This window comes from Electrona antarctica (assembly GCF_951216825.1).
Source record: "Electrona antarctica genome assembly, chromosome: 8".
NCBI classification, from domain to species: Eukaryota; Metazoa; Chordata; class Actinopteri; order Myctophiformes; family Myctophidae; genus Electrona; species Electrona antarctica.
Window position 1 is genome coordinate 7,687,987 of NC_136789.1, and position 18,419 is coordinate 7,706,405.

Here is an 18,419-nt window from a genome sequence, read left to right on the forward strand (position 1 = left end):
TGAAAAAAGACGAAAATCACTCCGAGACCATGGGCTATAGTCCATTGTCTCGAGTGATTTTCGCCTCTTTTTCAAATCCTCAAAAATGATGAAAAACGGCCTGCTATAGAATTCTGTCCGATATGGGCTAAAGCCCATGGTCTCGGAGTGATTTTAGTTGTGAGTTCAAATCCAGCTGAGTTCCAAGGTTCAAGGTTGTCTTTATTGCTAAAACTATGAAACATTTCAAAGATTCCTTTTCAGGCAAACATGTCCACCGTAAGATGAACCTAAGTAGGTTTGAATGGGGTTTCTAGGTGTAAGTATGTAGGACTAGTAGCGTGACGACGAGTATAATAAACTGGAAGAAAAGTAACGAGTGTGTGTTCTGGTCCTGTTGATTGAGCTGAGAAGGACCTATAAACCTTCAAGGTTTATAGGTCCTTCTGAGCTCAATCAACAGGACCAGAACACACCTGGGCTGGCTGCCAGGATCACATCCACCAATGGGGAGGCTGTCTGTGTCCTGTCATGGTTTCTCCTCTGTATTATCTGATTAACATCCACGATAACACTTAAAAGCACTAAAGACACCTTTGATGCACAGCACCATTCAAATGCTCTGTACATGATCCCAAGGCCCCATTTGAAAAGTGACACCAAGAAGAACAACTTACAACCTAAAAATCACTGAGAGCTCAGTGGCACCCTTGTTAAGATGACGTCCATGTGAGCCAGAGGTTGTGAGTTCAAATCCAGCTGAGTTCCTCCTACTTTCACTCTGCAGCATGTTTTGGAGAATAACATCCAGAAGAGAACTGGAAAGAGATGGAAAGCTGAGGAGTTTCTCAGAGAGCATGGTGGCACTCTGTGATAAGCTGCTGTCTATGTGAACCACAGGTCGTGGGTTCAAGTTCAGCCCATGGCCTCAGACGGCATACTGTAGCATGCCATTTTTCATCATTTTTGAGGATTTGAAAAAAAGACGAAAATCACTCCGAGACCATGGGCTATAACCCATGGCCTCGGACGGCATACTATAGCATGCCGTTTTTCATCATTTTTGAGGATTTGAAAAAAAGACGAAAATCACTCCGAGACCATGGGCTATAGTCCATTGTCTCGAGTGATTTTCGCCTCTTTTTCAAATCCTCAAAAATGATGAAAAACGGCCTGCTATAGTATGCCGTCTGAGATGGGCTATAGCCATGGTCAAAAATGATGAAAAACAAGGATTTGAAAAAAGACGAAAATCACTCCGAGACCATGGGCTATAGTCCATTGTCTCGAGTGATTTTCGTCTTTTTTTCAAATCCTCAAAAATGATGAAAAACGGCATGCTATAATACGTGGTTCGATATGGGCTATAGCCCATGGTCAAAAATGATGAAAAAGGAGGGTTTGAGAAAAAGACAAAAATCACTCCGAGACCATGGGCTATAGTCCATTGTCTCGAGTGATTTTCGCCTCTTTTTAAAATCCTCAAAAATGATGAAAAACGGCCTGCTATAGTATGCCGTCTGAGATGGGCTATAGCCATGGTAAAAAATGATGAAAAACAAGGATTTGAAAAAAAGACGAAAATCACTCCGAGACCATGGGCTATAGTCCATTGTCTCGAGTGATTTTCGCCTCTTTTTCAAATCCTCAAAAATGATGAAAAACGGCATGCTATAATACGTGGTTCGATATGGGCTGGTCAAAAATGATGAAAAAGGAGGGTTTGAGAAAAAGACAAAAATCACTCCGAGACCATGGGCTATAGTCCATTGTCTCGAGTGATTTTCGCCTCTTTTTCAAATCCTCAAAAATGATGAAAAACGGCCTGCTATAGTATGCCGTCTGAGATGGGCTATAGCCCATGGTCAAAAATGATGAAAAACGAGGATTTGAAGAAAAGACGAAAATCACTCCGAGACCATGGGCTATAGTCCATTGTCTCGAGTGATTTTCGTCTTTTTTTCAAATCCTCAAATGATGAAAAACGGCATGCTATAATACGTGGTTCGATATGGGCTATAGCCCATGGTCAAAATGATGAAAAAGGAGGGTTTGAGAAAAAGACAAAAATCACTCCGAGACCATGGGCTATAGTCCATTGTCTCGAATGATTTTCGCCTCTTTTTCAAATCCTCAAAAATTATGAAAAACGGCCTGCTATAGTATGCCGTCTGAGATGGGCTATAGCCCATGGTCAAAAATGATGAAAAACGAGGATTTGAAAAAAAGACGAAAATCACTCCGAGACCATGGGCTATAGTCCATTGTCTCGAGTGATTTTCGCCTTTTTTTCAAATCCTCAAAAATGTTGAAAAACGGCCTGCTATAGTATGCCGTCCGATATGGGCTATAGCCCATGGTCTCGGAGTGATTTTCGCTGTGAGTTCAAATCCAGTTGAGTTCCAAGGTTCAAGGTTGTCTTTATTGCTAAAACTATGAAACATTTCAAAGATTCCTTTTCAGGCAAACATGTCCACCGTAAGATGAACCTAAGTAGGTTTGAATGGGGTTTCTAGGTGTAAGTATGTAGGACTAGTAGCGTGACGACGAGTATAATAAACTGGAAGAAAAGTAACGAGTGTGTGTTCTGGTCCTGTTGATTGAGCTGAGAAGGACCTATAAACCTTCAAGGTTTATAGGTCCTTCTGAGCTCAATCAACAGGACCAGAACACACCTGGGCTGGCTGCCAGGATCACATCCACCAATGGGGAGGCTGTCTGTGTCCTGTCATGGTTTCTCCTCTGTATTATCTGATTAACATCCACGATAACACTTAAAAGCACTAAAGACACCTTTGATGCACAGCACCATTCAAATGCTCTGTACATGATCCCAAGGCCCCATTTGAAAAGTGACACCAAGAAGAACAACTTACAACCTAAAAATCACTTAGAGCTCAGTGGCACCCTTGTTAAGATGACGTCCATGTGAGCCAGAGGTTGTGAGTTCAAATCCAGCTGAGTTCCTCCTACTTTCACTCTGCAGCATGTTTTGGAGAATAACATCCAGAAGAGAACTGGAAAGAGATGGAAAGCTGAGGAGTTTCTCAGAGAGCATGGTGGCACTCTGTGATAAGCTGCTGTCTATGTGAACCACAGGTCGTGGGTTCAAGTTCAGCCCATGGCCTCAGACGGCATACTGTAGCATGCCATTTTTCATCATTTTTGAGGATTTGAAAAAAAGACGAAAATCACTCCGAGACCATGGGCTATAACCCATGGCCTCGGACGGCATACTATAGCATGCCGTTTTTCATCATTTTTGAGGATTTGAAAAAAAGACGAAAATCACTCCGAGACCATGGGCTATAGTCCATTGTCTCGAGTGATTTTCGTCTTTTTTTCAAATCCTCAAAAATGATGAAAAACGGCATGCTATAATACGTGGTTCGATATGGGCTATAGCCCATGGTCAAAAATGATGAAAAATGAGGATTTGAAAAAAAGACAAAAATCACTCCGAGACCATGGGCTATAGTCCATTGTCTCGAGTGATTTTCGCCTCTTTTTCAAATCCTCAAAAATGATGAAAAACGGCCTGCTATAATACGTGGTTCGATATGGGCTATAGCCCATGGTCAAAAATGATGAAAAAGGAGGGTTTGAGAAAAAGACAAAAATCACTCCGAGACCATGGGCTATAGTCCATTGTCTCGAGTGATTTTCGCCTCTTTTTCAAATCCTCAAAAATGATGAAAAACGGCCTGCTATAGTATGCCGTCTGAGATGGGCTATAGCCATGGTCAAAAATGATGAAAAACAAGGATTTGAAAAAAGACGAAAATCACTCCGAGACCATGGGCTATAGTCCATTGTCTCGAGTGATTTTCGTCTTTTTTTCAAATCCTCAAAAATGATGAAAAACGGCATGCTATAATACGTGGTTCGATATGGGCTATAGCCTATGGTCAAAAATGATGAAAAAGGAGGGTTTGAGAAAAAGACAAAAATCACTCCGAGACCATGGGCTATAGTCCATTGTCTCGAGTGATTTTCGCCTCTTTTTCAAATCCTCAAAAATGATGAAAAATGGCCTGCTATAGTATGCCGTCTGAGATGGGCTATAGCCCATGGTCAAAAATGATGAAAAACGAGGATTTGAAAAAAAGACGAAAATCACTCCGAGACCATGGGCTATATAGTCCATTGTCTCGAGTGATTTTCGCCTCTTTTTCAAATCCTCAAAAATTATGAAAAACGGCCTGCTATAGTATGCCGTCTGAGATGGGCTATAGCCCATGGTCAAAAATGATGAAAAACAAGGATTTGAAAAAAAGACGAAAATCACTCCGAGACCATGGGCTATAGTCCATTGTCTCGAGTGATTTTCGTCTTTTTTTCAAATCCTCAAAAATGATGAAAAACGGCATGCTATAATACGTGGTTCGATATGGGCTATAGCCCATGGTCAAAAATGATGAAAAACGAGGATTTGAAAAAAAGACAAAAATCACTCCGAGACCATGGGCTATAGTCCATTGTCTCGAGTGATTTTCGCCTCTTTTTCAAATCCTCAAAAATGATGAAAAACGGCCTGCTATAGTATGCCGTCTGAGATGGGCTATAGCCATGGTCAAAAATGATGAAAAACAAGGATTTGAAAAAAGACGAAAATAACTCCGAGACCATGGGCTATAGTCCATTGTCTCGAGTTATTTTCGTCTTTTTTTCAAATCCTCAAAAATGATGAAAAACGGCCTGCTATAATACGTGGTTCGATATGGGCTATAGCCTATGGTCAAAAATGATGAAAAAGGAGGGTTTGAGAAAAAGACAAAAATCACTCCGAGACCATGGGCTATAGTCCATTGTCTCGAGTGATTTTCGCCTCTTTTTCAAATCATCAAAAATGATGAAAAACGGCCTGCTATAGTATGCCGTCTGAGATGGGCTATAGCCCATGGTCAAAAATGATGAAAAACGAGGATTTGAAAAAAAGACGAAAATCACTCCGAGACCATGGGCTATAGTCCATTGTCTCGAGTGATTTTCGTCTTTTTTTCAAATCCTCAAAAATGATGAAAAACGGCATGCTATAATACGTGGTTCGATATGGGCTATAGCCCATGGTCAAAAATGATGAAAAATGAGGATTTGAAAAAAAGACAAAAATCACTCCGAGACCATGGGCTATAGTCCATTGTCTCGAGTGATTTTCGCCTCTTTTTCAAATCCTCAAAAATGATGAAAAACGGCCTGCTATAATACGTGGTTCGATATGGGCTATAGCCCATGGTCAAAAATGATGAAAAAGGAGGGTTTGAGAAAAAGACAAAAATCACTCCGAGACCATGGGCTATAGTCCATTGTCTCGAGTGATTTTCGCCTCTTTTTCAAATCCTCAAAAATGATGAAAAACGGCCTGCTATAGTATGCCGTCTGAGATGGGCTATAGCCATGGTCAAAAATGATGAAAAACAAGGATTTGAAAAAAGACGAAAATCACTCCGAGACCATGGGCTATAGTCCATTGTCTCGAGTGATTTTCGTCTTTTTTTCAAATCCTCAAAAATGATGAAAAACGGCATGCTATAATACGTGGTTCGATATGGGCTATAGCCTATGGTCAAAAATGATGAAAAAGGAGGGTTTGAGAAAAAGACAAAAATCACTCCGAGACCATGGGCTATAGTCCATTGTCTCGAGTGATTTTCGCCTCTTTTTCAAATCCTCAAAAATGATGAAAAATGGCCTGCTATAGTATGCCGTCTGAGATGGGCTATAGCCCATGGTCAAAAATGATGAAAAACGAGGATTTGAAAAAAAGACGAAAATCACTCCGAGACCATGGGCTATATAGTCCATTGTCTCGAGTGATTTTCGCCTCTTTTTCAAATCCTCAAAAATTATGAAAAACGGCCTGCTATAGTATGCCGTCTGAGATGGGCTATAGCCCATGGTCAAAAATGATGAAAAACAAGGATTTGAAAAAAAGACGAAAATCACTCCGAGACCATGGGCTATAGTCCATTGTCTCGAGTGATTTTCGTCTTTTTTTCAAATCCTCAAAAATGATGAAAAACGGCATGCTATAATACGTGGTTCGATATGGGCTATAGCCCATGGTCAAAAATGATGAAAAACGAGGATTTGAAAAAAAGACAAAAATCACTCCGAGACCATGGGCTATAGTCCATTGTCTCGAGTGATTTTCGCCTCTTTTTCAAATCCTCAAAAATGATGAAAAACGGCCTGCTATAGTATGCCGTCTGAGATGGGCTATAGCCATGGTCAAAAATGATGAAAAACAAGGATTTGAAAAAAGACGAAAATAACTCCGAGACCATGGGCTATAGTCCATTGTCTCGAGTTATTTTCGTCTTTTTTTCAAATCCTCAAAAATGATGAAAAACGGCCTGCTATAATACGTGGTTCGATATGGGCTATAGCCTATGGTCAAAAATGATGAAAAAGGAGGGTTTGAGAAAAAGACAAAAATCACTCCGAGACCATGGGCTATAGTCCATTGTCTCGAGTGATTTTCGCCTCTTTTTCAAATCATCAAAAATGATGAAAAACGGCCTGCTATAGTATGCCGTCTGAGATGGGCTATAGCCCATGGTCAAAAATGATGAAAAACGAGGATTTGAAAAAAAGACGAAAATCACTCCGAGACCATGGGCTATAGTCCATTGTCTCGAGTGATTTTCGTCTTTTTTTCAAATCCTCAAAAATGATGAAAAACGGCATGCTATAATACGTGGTTCGATATGGGCTATAGCCCATGGTCAAAAATTATGAAAAAGGAGGGTTTGAGAAAAAGACAAAAATCACTCCGAGACCATGGGCTATAGTCCATTGTCTCGAGTGATTTTCGCCTCTTTTTCAAATCCTCAAAAATGATGAAAAATGGCCTGCTATAGTATGCCGTCTGAGATGGGCTATAGCCCATGGTCAAAAATGATGAAAAACGAGGATTTGAAAAAAAGACAAAAATCACTCCGAGACCATGGGCTATAGTCCATTGTCTCGAGTGATTTTCGTCTTTTTTTCAAATCCTCAAAAATGATGAAAAACGGCATGCTATAATACGTGGTTCGATATGGGCTATAGCCCATGGTCAAAAATGATGACAAACGAGGATTTGAAAAAAAGACGAAAATCACTCCGAGACCATGGGCTATAGTCCATTGTCTCGAGTGATTTTCGCCTTTTTTTCAAATCCTCAAAAATGTTGAAAAACGGCCTGCTATAATACGCGGTTCGATATGGGCTATAGCCCATGGTCAAAAATGATGAAAAACGAGGGTTTGAGAAAAAGACAAAAATCACTCCAAGACCATGGGCTATAGTCCATTGTCTCGAGTGATTTTCGTCTTTTTTTCAAATCCTCAAAAATGATGAAAAACGGCATGCTATAATACGTGGTTCGATATGGGCTATAGCCCATGGTCAAAAAAGATGAAAAAGGAGGGTTTGAGAAAAAGACAAAAATCACTCCGAGACCATGGGCTATAGTCCATTGTCTCGAGTGATTTTCGCCTCTTTTTCAAATCATCAAAAATGATGAAAAACGGCCTGCTATAGTATGCCGTCTGAGATGGGCTATAGCCCATGGTCAAAAATGATGAAAAACGAGGATTTGAAAAAAAGACGAAAATCACTCCGAGACCATGGGCTATAGTCCATTGTCTCGAGTGATTTTCGCCTCTTTTTCAAATCCTCAAAAATTATGAAAAACGGCCTGCTATAGTATGCCGTCTGAGATGGGCTATAGCCCATGGTCAAAAATGATGAAAAACGAGGATTTGAAAAAAAGACGAAAATCACTCCGAGACCATGGGCTATAGTCCATTGTCTCGAGTGATTTTCGTCTTTTTTTCAAATCCTCAAAAATGATGAAAAACGGCATGCTATAATACGTGGTTCGATATGGGCTATAGCCCATGGTCAAAAATTATGAAAAAGGAGGGTTTGAGAAAAAGACAAAAATCACTCCGAGACCATGGGCTATAGTCCATTGTCTCGAGTGATTTTCGCCTCTTTTTCAAATCCTCAAAAATGATGAAAAACGGCCTGCTATAGTATGCCGTCTGAGATGGGCTATAGCCCATGGTCAAAAATGATGAAAAACGAGGATTTGAAAAAAAGACGAAAATCAATCCGAGACCATGGGCTATAGTCCATTGTCTCGAGTGATTTTCGCCTCTTTTTCAAATCCTCAAAAATTATGAAAAACGGCCTGCTATAGTATGCCGTCTGAGATGGGCTATAGCCCATGGTCAAAAATGATGAAAAACGAGGATTTGAAAAAAAGACGAAAATCACTCCGAGACCATGGGCTATAGTCCATTGTCTCGAGTGATTTTCGCCTTTTTTTCAAATCCTCAAAAATGTTGAAAAACGGCCTGCTATAGTATGCCGTCCGATATGGGCTATAGCCCATGGTCTCGGAGTGATTTTCGCTGTGAGTTCAAATCCAGTTGAGTTCCAAGGTTCAAGGTTGTCTTTATTGCTAAAACTATGAAACATTTCAAAGATTCCTTTTCAGGCAAACATATCCACCGTAAGATGAACCTAAGTAGGTTTGAATGGGGTTTCTAGGTGTAAGTATGTAGGACTAGTAGCGTGACGACGAGTATAATAAACTGGAAGAAAAGTAACGAGTGTGTGTTCTGGTCCTGTTGATTGAGCAGAGCAGGACCTATACACCTTGAAGGTTTATAGGTCCTTCTCAGCTCAATCAACAGGACCAGAACACACCTGGGCTGGCTGCCAGGATCACATCCACCAATGGGGAGGCTGTCTGTGTCCTGTCATGGTTTCTCCTCTGTATTATCTGATTAACATCCACGATAACACTTAAAAGCACTAAAGACACCTTTGATGCACAGCACCATTCAAATGCTCTGTACATGATCCCAAGGCCCCATTTGAAAAGTGACACCAAGAAGAACAACTTACAACATAAAAATCACACCCGTGTGAACTGAGTGGTGTAAGGTAATGAAATCATGTCTGACGTAATGTGCGCAGAGAAAATGACCACGGTTGCTATGTTCACCCTGTTCACCCGGGTGTGATTTTTATGTTGGGACATGCCTGACAGCCTGGGAAATGAAGTTGGAGAGGCCCTTCAAGAAAATCAAGTTCTTCCACGTTTTTTCCCGCCAAGGTACTGGGGCTCCTTGTGTGTGCTTTGCTTCCTTCAGGCCGCGTTGCCATGTCTGCTTATTATAAGCAACCTTTCACTTGTTTTTTTCTGTAAAGTTGATGTTTCTTTTTGGGCTTGATTCTAAAGAGTACAGTAGTTGCTTATTTGGGCTTGCTTCCACATTTCTTCACATCAAGGAACCCCAGATTAATATGTAATTGTCTACGGACATCCATCTGAACATATTTTGTGCCTTTTTTATTAAAATGTTAAAATATTCAAAATATTTTGATTTATTCTCAATGTGTTTTTAAATAACAGATGTACAACCTCACAATGTCTCGCTGTGAGCTTGTAGATCAGCTATTTTCATTTGTGGTTGTTTTCATAGACCTGGTCACTTGTTTCTCTTTCAAAACTGGCAACACAGCAAGAGAAAGAGGAACTTATGCACACACAAACGCAAAGACTTATGGGCCATATGAAAAAGGTGAATACCAGCTAAACTGATTGATTGAAGTATTTATTAACAGTTTGCAGAATTGCAGTACATTTCAAGCACAACTCAATACAAAAACTGTCAACTGTGAGTGGATGACTGAATAAAGCATTACACTTGTTTACAAGAGGGTCCACCTTGTTCAATTCATCATAACATTTAAAGACATACAAATATACACTTCTATAGCCAAAAACAGGAAATCATCATAGAGGGGGTAATAAGGGGAAAAAAACATATACAGTGAGGGGGAAAAGAGGTGTGTGGGGGATTCAGATTTTACGGGGGCCAGTTTCGAATTGCAGCCGTCCGTAGGTGCCCTTTGATAAAAAATTGTAATTTATTGGTGAATATTTTTCAACATTATCCGATAACTTATAATATGTTCCCAATTATTGTATACATAAATGTGTCATTATATAAAGGTAACCAACTCCATAATACTTGCTCAAAAAGCATACCTGTAGCAAGCATGTGGTATTTAACAGATGGCCTAACTCAAATATCAGCCACTAAAGGTGGTTGCACACCGGCCGCGTTTTTCGGGCCCTATATCTTGCACGCTGCCTTACCCCTTATCCCTAAACATTTTTGCCATTTTTTACTATTTTGGAAAACATTTTTAAATAGTTCAAAAAGCCAATCAACAAGCTCACAATGTGTTGATTTTGGGGACATTTCGACTAGTTGAACTATTTTAAAATGTTTCTAAAAATAGTAGAAAAAGCCTAATACGTAAGGAGTAAGGCGATGCGCAAGATAGGGCCCAAAACAAAAACAGTGCCCTAAACGTCATTAAAATAAGCTCTGGTTGCAAAATGGGTGAAGTGGCCCTTTAAGGTGAACGGAAGCCAAGGCATGCCGATGGATGGGGAAATACTGCTTCTCCGAAAAAATAACGCTTCTCACGGAAACGTCAAATAAGGATACAACAAAACAGATTATGTACATGATGAGATGAATGAAGGCCATGCCACAAGTTCAACCAGTGTTGCATCCGTGATTCTATCTCTGGTGGGACGCTACTCATGTCACTTGACACCTACTCTACAGGTCACACAAAGTTCATAAGCATCTAGGCTCATTCCTTTGATACACACTGGTGTGACACTCGGCAGCCTTTATAAACTATGTTGAGGTGTGAACTTAAGGGTTGTTCTTAATTTGAATGGAGTATTTACAATTGTCATCTGGAGGCAAATATTGCACTTTTTAATACAGTATTTAATAGAGTATTTCTACATTGAAGCATTTTTCATTTTTCCAGAGTAAAAGACTGGAAAGAGTTGAGGAAAGTCATAGGCTACTTGGCCGGAGGTACACAGACACAAGGTGCTGCCACACGGTCGAAAGAGCTGCGCACGTTCTCGGCTGCCCGCAGCTTAAAGCTTGAGTTTTTAGACAGCTGGTGGATGGAAATTAAGCTCCACCTCCGCGGAATACTTGCGCGACGGCCAGATTCCCGGAAACGCTCTCCTCCGCCCAAAAAGTCAGCGGAGGTGGAGCTTCTTTTCCATCCACCAGCTGTCTAAAAACTCAGAATTTAAGCTGCGCGCAGCTTAAGAAGTGCGCAGCTTAAGACCATTTTGCGCTAAGGTGTGGAGACGGTGAGAGGCCCTCTCCACCAGTGTTTTTTTTGGCGAATCTAAGCTAGCGAATATAAGACTTCCGGTGGACGATCTCTTCAAAATAAGAGTACCCTCTAGAGTAAACTTAATCCATTGAAAAACTGTTTATTTGCACACAAAAACACATCTAAACGATTAAAACACATTTAGACGATGCTCTACAACACACATTATGTTTCTTTGTAAAAAATTGAAATAAAAAAGATATCTAAATGCTGTTCACTTTACGAATTGGACGCTGGACAAAAACGTCTCTTCGTGTCCGACATATGCACACGTGCGGGGAGACGACCTCTACAAAGCCACACTCTCCGCTAAGCGGGAGAGGTGTACATTAAAAAGTGACATGCGTTTTACTGCTGTTAGAGGTCACCAAAAGTGACACTTCCGGACCAGAGTGGACGCTGGACAAAAAACGGCTCTTCGTGTCAGCTCGTCCGACATATGCACGCGTGCGGGGAGGCAACCTCTACAGGGCCACACTCTCCGCTAAGCGGGAGAGGTGTAAATTAAAAATCACACCCGTGTGAACTGAGTGGTGTAAGGTAATGAAATCATGTCTGACGTAATGTGCGCAGAGAAAATGACCACGGTTGCTATGTTCACCCTGTTCACCCGGGTGTGATTTAATTACGTCAGAAATTATTTCGAACATAGCAACCATGGTCATTTTTTCTGCACACAAAAGCCAGTTGTAGGAGTGGTTTACACCACTCAAAAAGCCAGTTGTAGGAGTGGTTTACACCACTCAAAAATCACTGAGAGCTCAGTGGCACCCTTGTTAAGATGACATCCATGTGAGCCAGAGTTTGTGAGTTCAAATCCAGCTGAGTTCCTCCTACTTTCACTCTGCAGCATGTTTTGGAGAATAACATCCAGAAAAGAACTGGAAAGAGATGGAAAGCTGAGGAGTTTCTCAGAGAGCATGGTGGCACTCTGTGATAAGCTGCTGTCTATGTGAACCACAGGTCGTGGGTTCAAGTTCAGCCCATGGCCTCAGACGGCATACTGTAGCATGCCATTTTTCATCATTTTTGAGGATTTGAAAAAAAGACGAAAATCACTCCGAGACCATGGGCTATAACCCATGGCCTCGGACGGCATACTATAGCATGACGTTTTTCATCATTTTTGAGGATTTGAAAAAAAGACGAAAATCACTCCGAGACCATGGGCTATAGTCCATTGTCTCGAGTGATTTTCGTCTTTTTTTCAAATCCTCAAAAATGATGAAAAACGGCATGCTATAATACGTGGTTCGATATGGGCTATAGCCCATGGTCAAAAATGATGAAAAAGGAGGGTTTGAGAAAAAGACAAAAATCACTCCGAGACCATGGGCTATAGTCCATTGTCTCGAGTGATTTTCGCCTCTTTTTAAAATCCTCAAAAATGATGAAAAACGGCCTGCTATAGTATGCCGTCTGAGATGGGCTATAGCCATGGTCAAAAATGATGAAAAACAAGGATTTGAAAAAAAGACGAAAATCACTCCGAGACCATGGGCTATAGTCCATTGTCTCGAGTGATTTTCGCCTCTTTTTCAAATCCTCAAAAATGATGAAAAACGGCATGCTATAATACGTGGTTCGATATGGGCTGGTCAAAAATGATGAAAAAGGAGGGTTTGAGAAAAAGACAAAAATCACTCCGAGACCATGGGCTATAGTCCATTGTCTCGAGTGATTTTCGCCTCTTTTTCAAATCCTCAAAAATTATGAAAAACGGCCTGCTATAGTATGCCGTCTGAGATGGGCTATAGCCCATGGTCAAAAATGATGAAAAACGAGGATTTGAAGAAAAGACGAAAATCACTCCGAGACCATGGGCTATAGTCCATTGTCTCGAGTGATTTTCGTCTTTTTTTCAAATCCTCAAATGATGAAAAACGGCATGCTATAATACGTGGTTCGATATGGGCTATAGCCCATGGTCAAAATGATGAAAAAGGAGGGTTTGAGAAAAAGACAAAAATCACTCCGAGACCATGGGCTATAGTCCATTGTCTCGAATGATTTTCGCCTCTTTTTCAAATCCTCAAAAATTATGAAAAACGGCCTGCTATAGTATGCCGTCTGAGATGGGCTATAGCCCATGGTCAAAAATGATGAAAAACGAGGATTTGAAAAAAAGACGAAAATCACTCCGAGACCATGGGCTATAGTCCATTGTCTCGAGTGATTTTCGCCTTTTTTTCAAATCCTCAAAAATGTTGAAAAATGCCGTCCGAAAAGAATTATAACTTTGGCATGCTACTAGTCCTACATACTTACACCTAGAATCCCCATTCAAACCTATTTAGGTTCATCTTACGGTGGACATGTTTGCCTGAAAAGGAATCTTTGAAATGTTTCATAGTTTTAGAAATATAGTGCTTTAAATGTGAGAAATTTATAATGGCAGATAGTGGCACGTCAAAATCACTTTCACCTACAAACTCCATTCACACTTTTTATAATTCAGCTTACTGTGGAGACACATGCTGGAACTTTTTACTTTGAAATGTTTTGTAGTTTCTGAGGTATTTAACTTTAACACCCAATGCATTCTCAATGGCAATAGCACAAACTTTGGCATGCTACTAGTCCTACATACTTACACCTAGAAACCCCATTCAAGCCTACTTAGGTTCATCTTACGGTGGACATGTTTGCCTGAAAAGGAATCTTTGAAATGTTTCATAGTTTTAGAAATATAGTGCTTTTAAATTTGAGAAATTCAGAATGGGGGTCAATGGCAGATTTTGGCAAGTAAAGATTTGAGTGGGGTTTGAACCCACTATCTCCAGATCATGCAGCCAGTGTGCTAAGTCACTGATCTACTTGCTACCTGCCACAATGCAGTCTGATGTTCCCTTTGAGTACAACATTGATACAAAAATAAAATACAAAACATAAAATAACAGGAGATTTGTCTATTGTTTCTTTTGCTGTTGTTTATCTCTAGACGCTCGAATGTTTATGAACCACAATGGAAACAAGTCTCTGGCTCTTCTGTCATTATCTATTCGGCCTTTTAAGAACAGCATTCACAGTGGCTCATTGGGTACAGAGCCTGCCTGGTAATCAGGAGGCTGCAGGTTCAAGTCCTGGCTCTGACATAGTGTCCCAAAATTATGAAAATATGACATAATATATTATGCCGTCCCAAAACATGGACTATTGTATGTCGTTTTTACATGATTTTCATATTTCTTTCAAATCCTCCAAAATCATGAAAAACGACATGCTATAGTATGCCGTCCGAAGCCATGAACTATAGTATGTCGTTTTTTCATGATTTTCATATTTTTTTCAAATAGTCCAAAATCACGAAAAACGACATGCTATAGTATGCCGTCCGAAAAAAATTATAACTTTGGCATGCTACTAGTCCTACATACTTACACCTAGAATCCCCATTCAACCCTATTTAGGTTCATCTTACGGTGGACATGTTTGCCTGAAAAGGAATCTTTGAAATGTTTCATAGTTTTAGAAATATAGTGCTTTAAATGTGAGAAATTTATAATGGCAGATAGTGGCACGTCAAAATCACTTTCACCTAGAAACTCCATTCACACGTTTTATAATTCAGCTTACTGTGGAGACACATGCTGGAACTTTTTACTTTGAAATGTTTTGTAGTTTCTGAGTTATTTAACTTTAACGCCCAATGCATTCCCAATGGCAATAGCACAAACTTTGGCATGCTACTAGTCCTACATACTTACACCTAGAAACCCCATTCAAACCTATTTAGGTTGATCTTACGGTGGACATGTTTGCCTGAAAAGGAATCTTTGAAATGTTTCATAGTTTTAGAAATATAGTGCTTTCAAATTTGAGAAATGTACAATGGGGCTCAATGGCAGATATTGGCAAGTAAAGGTTTGAGTGGGGTTTGAACCGACAACCTCCAGATCATGTAACGAGTGTGCTAAGTCACTGAGTTACTTGCTACCTTTCACAACACAGTTTGCCTTTCCCTTTGAGTAACAACACTCATACAAAAATAAAATACAAAAAATAAAATAGAGATTTGTCTATTGTTTCTTTTGCTGTTGTTTATCTCTAGACGTTTGAATGCTTATGAACCACAATGGAAACAAGTCTCTGGCTCTTCTATCATTATCTTTTTTGCTTATTGTAAACAGCGAGCACAGTGGCTCACTGGGTACAGAGCCTGTCTGGGAATCAGGAGGCCACAGGTTCAAGTCCTGGCTCTGACGTAGTGCCCCAAAATCATGAAAAAATGACATACTGCTGTCTGAAACCATGAACAATAGTAGGCCTATGTCGTTTTTTCATGATTTTCATATTTTTTTTCAAATCCTCCAAAATCATGAAAAACTACATACTATAGTCTGACTTCCGAAACCATGAACTATAGCATGTCGTTTTTTCATGATTTTCATATTTTTTACACTTTCACCTTTCATGGCAAATCACTTTCACCTACGGTAGAAACTCCATTCACACTTTTTGTAATTCAGCTTACTGTGGAGACATGCTGGAACTTTTTACTTTGAAATATTTTGTAGTTTCTGAGTTATTTAACTTGCATTTCGGAAGACAGACTATAGTCTTTCATGATTTTGGAGGATTAAAAAAAAACACTGGGCAGACATGTTGGGGAGGCACTGGGGGGGCACTGGCCAGACACTGTGCAGACACTGGGGAGGCACTGGGGAGACACTGGGGAGGTACTGGGGAGGCACTTGGCAGACACTGGGCAGGAACTGGGGAGGCACTGGGGAGGCACTGGGGGGGGCACTGGGCAAACACTGGGAAGACACTGGGCAGACACTGGGGAGGCACTGGGGAGGCACTGGGGGGACACTGGGGAGGCACTGGGGGGGCACTGGGGAGTGGGGAGGCACTGGGGAGGCACTGGGGAGGCACTGGGGAGGCACTGGGGGGGCACTGGGGAGGCACTGGGGGGACACTGGGGAGGCACTGGGGGGGCACTGGGGAGTGGGGAGGCACTGGGGAGGCACTGGGGAGGCACTGGGGAGGCACTGGGGGGCACTGGGGAGGCACTGGGGAGCCACATCCAGATTAGAATCGGATTTGTTTAAATGAGTCATGTGACCATTTAAACCAATCAGATTTCAATCTTGATGTGGCACAGATCTGATTCAGGCTAGATTTGTCTGCCAGTGTAAATGGGGCCTAAGAGTCTTCAAGAAGCTGTAGATTCTGAACATGAATTTCTAAGATATTTGTTTCCCTGGCACAAAAGGGGGAATTAAAAACGAAATAAACATATATTGGTATCAGAATTTCCATATCGGTGCATCCCTATAGTCAAAACCATTCGTATATATGGCAAAACCATTTTTAGACCAGTATGGTGCTAACGTGGATCACACAAATCTATAGTGTTCCGTTTTAAAAGCAATGTTAAGTTACAGTCTATATGATATGAGGGACTATCCCTCACATGAGGATAACTATATGGGATAGTTCTATGAAGAGTTATAGAATAGTTCATTCTTGTGTAGAAAACGACAAGAGCAGCAGCATTGTAAATCTACAGTATGTATGTATATGTCCTCCCCTTTTCCAAACTTTAGTTTATAATTAACTGTTCTCCAGGAGGAAATACTGAGGGGAAATGATGATACTAATGGTACTATACTATCTAATACCACTGGGAGCCATTCAAAACACTAGAGTGAAACAGAGGGGGATGTGATATGCTGTACTTGTACATTCCTTCAGCTAAAGATTCAGACACTTCACGGTTGCATGCATACATAGCTCATCTATGTAACTGTTGGCACCATCTTTAGGGCCTAGCTGCCTACTATCATGTCCTCCCCCTGTTCCCTTGAGTCCTGTGTTGTATGTATGTATGTATGTATGTATGTATGTATGTATGTATGTATGTATGTATGTATGTCCTTGTATGGAGATTCAAAATGCCACTACTACTACTAGCCTCCTATAACCACAGCATTCTACTACTTTGTCCTGGATTCACATTTGTGAGTAAACCTACTGATAGAGACAAAAATACATCAAAAAAAAGTCAAAGAGGTGGATAATATTGAGAAGTCTAGGCCTAATAAATGGCAAGATATGGAGGCGCAATGTATATCTACATACAGTAGTGACTGTTTACCCCACTGGGAACGATACATCATACACCAGGAAAAGGAACTTGACATGCAATCAGTGAAAGTCACTCTGAAAAGCCGGCAGAATGAAAGGTCTGCCATGTTGTGTTTGTGTAACTCCTGTATTACAATCAGCATGTGATCTATAGAGCAGGGATGGGTGGGCAACTTGGACGATGGACAGGGCCACTATAGTTCCACACTCACTCCAGAGGGCCACTATAGTTCCACACTCACTCCAGAGGGCCACTATAGTTCCACACTCACTCCAGAGGGCCACTATAGTTCCACACTCACTCCAGAGGGCCACTATAGTTCCACACTCACTCCAGAGGGCCACTATAGTTCCACACTCTCTCCAGAGGGCCACATTGCATATACTGTCGTTAACAGATCTACAAGCTCAAAACGTTTTGAGCTTGTAGATCTGCTATGTTTGCTATTTGAATTGAAATCCTGATTTATTTTTTGCTATTTAGTATGGTTGCCTATGGCGACCATACTATTGTTCCCCTACTTTGGAATACTTTGCCACGCTACTCCTCCCACAGTTTTTGCCGCACGCACTCGAGCCATATGTCAAATCGACCGGCTGGCCTGTGCCGTCATATTAGGTATCCGCCACATATGGTGGAGACTCTGTTACTCTTACCCATACCCAGCATACTGAGTGATATGCATCTTAATGAAGACATATGCCATGATTTTGTGAATGTAACCTTAACTGTACCTTTAATATTTGTGTCCTTGTATGCTCTCCTTTATGTGGACATGAATAAATTGTTAAAATGTGTGTGTGTGTGTGTGTGTGTGTGTGTGTGTGTGTGTGTGTGTGTGTGTGTGTGTGTGTGTGTGTGTGTGTGTGTGTGTGTGTGTGTGTGTGTGTGTGTGTGTGTGTGTGTGTGTGTGTGTGTGTGTGAAATGTGAATTCAGTTCAAGGACAGCTACCAACATGAAGAACAAGGCAATAAGAAAAGGATTAGAGGATTGTGATCTCAAGCCGCTCTCAGACTCTCCTGACAGACTGACAGAGAGACGCGCAGGAAACTGAGAAGCTTGTCTGTCCGTCTGAGCTACCAGACAACTAAATAGAGAGTCTATTTCTAATATCACCTT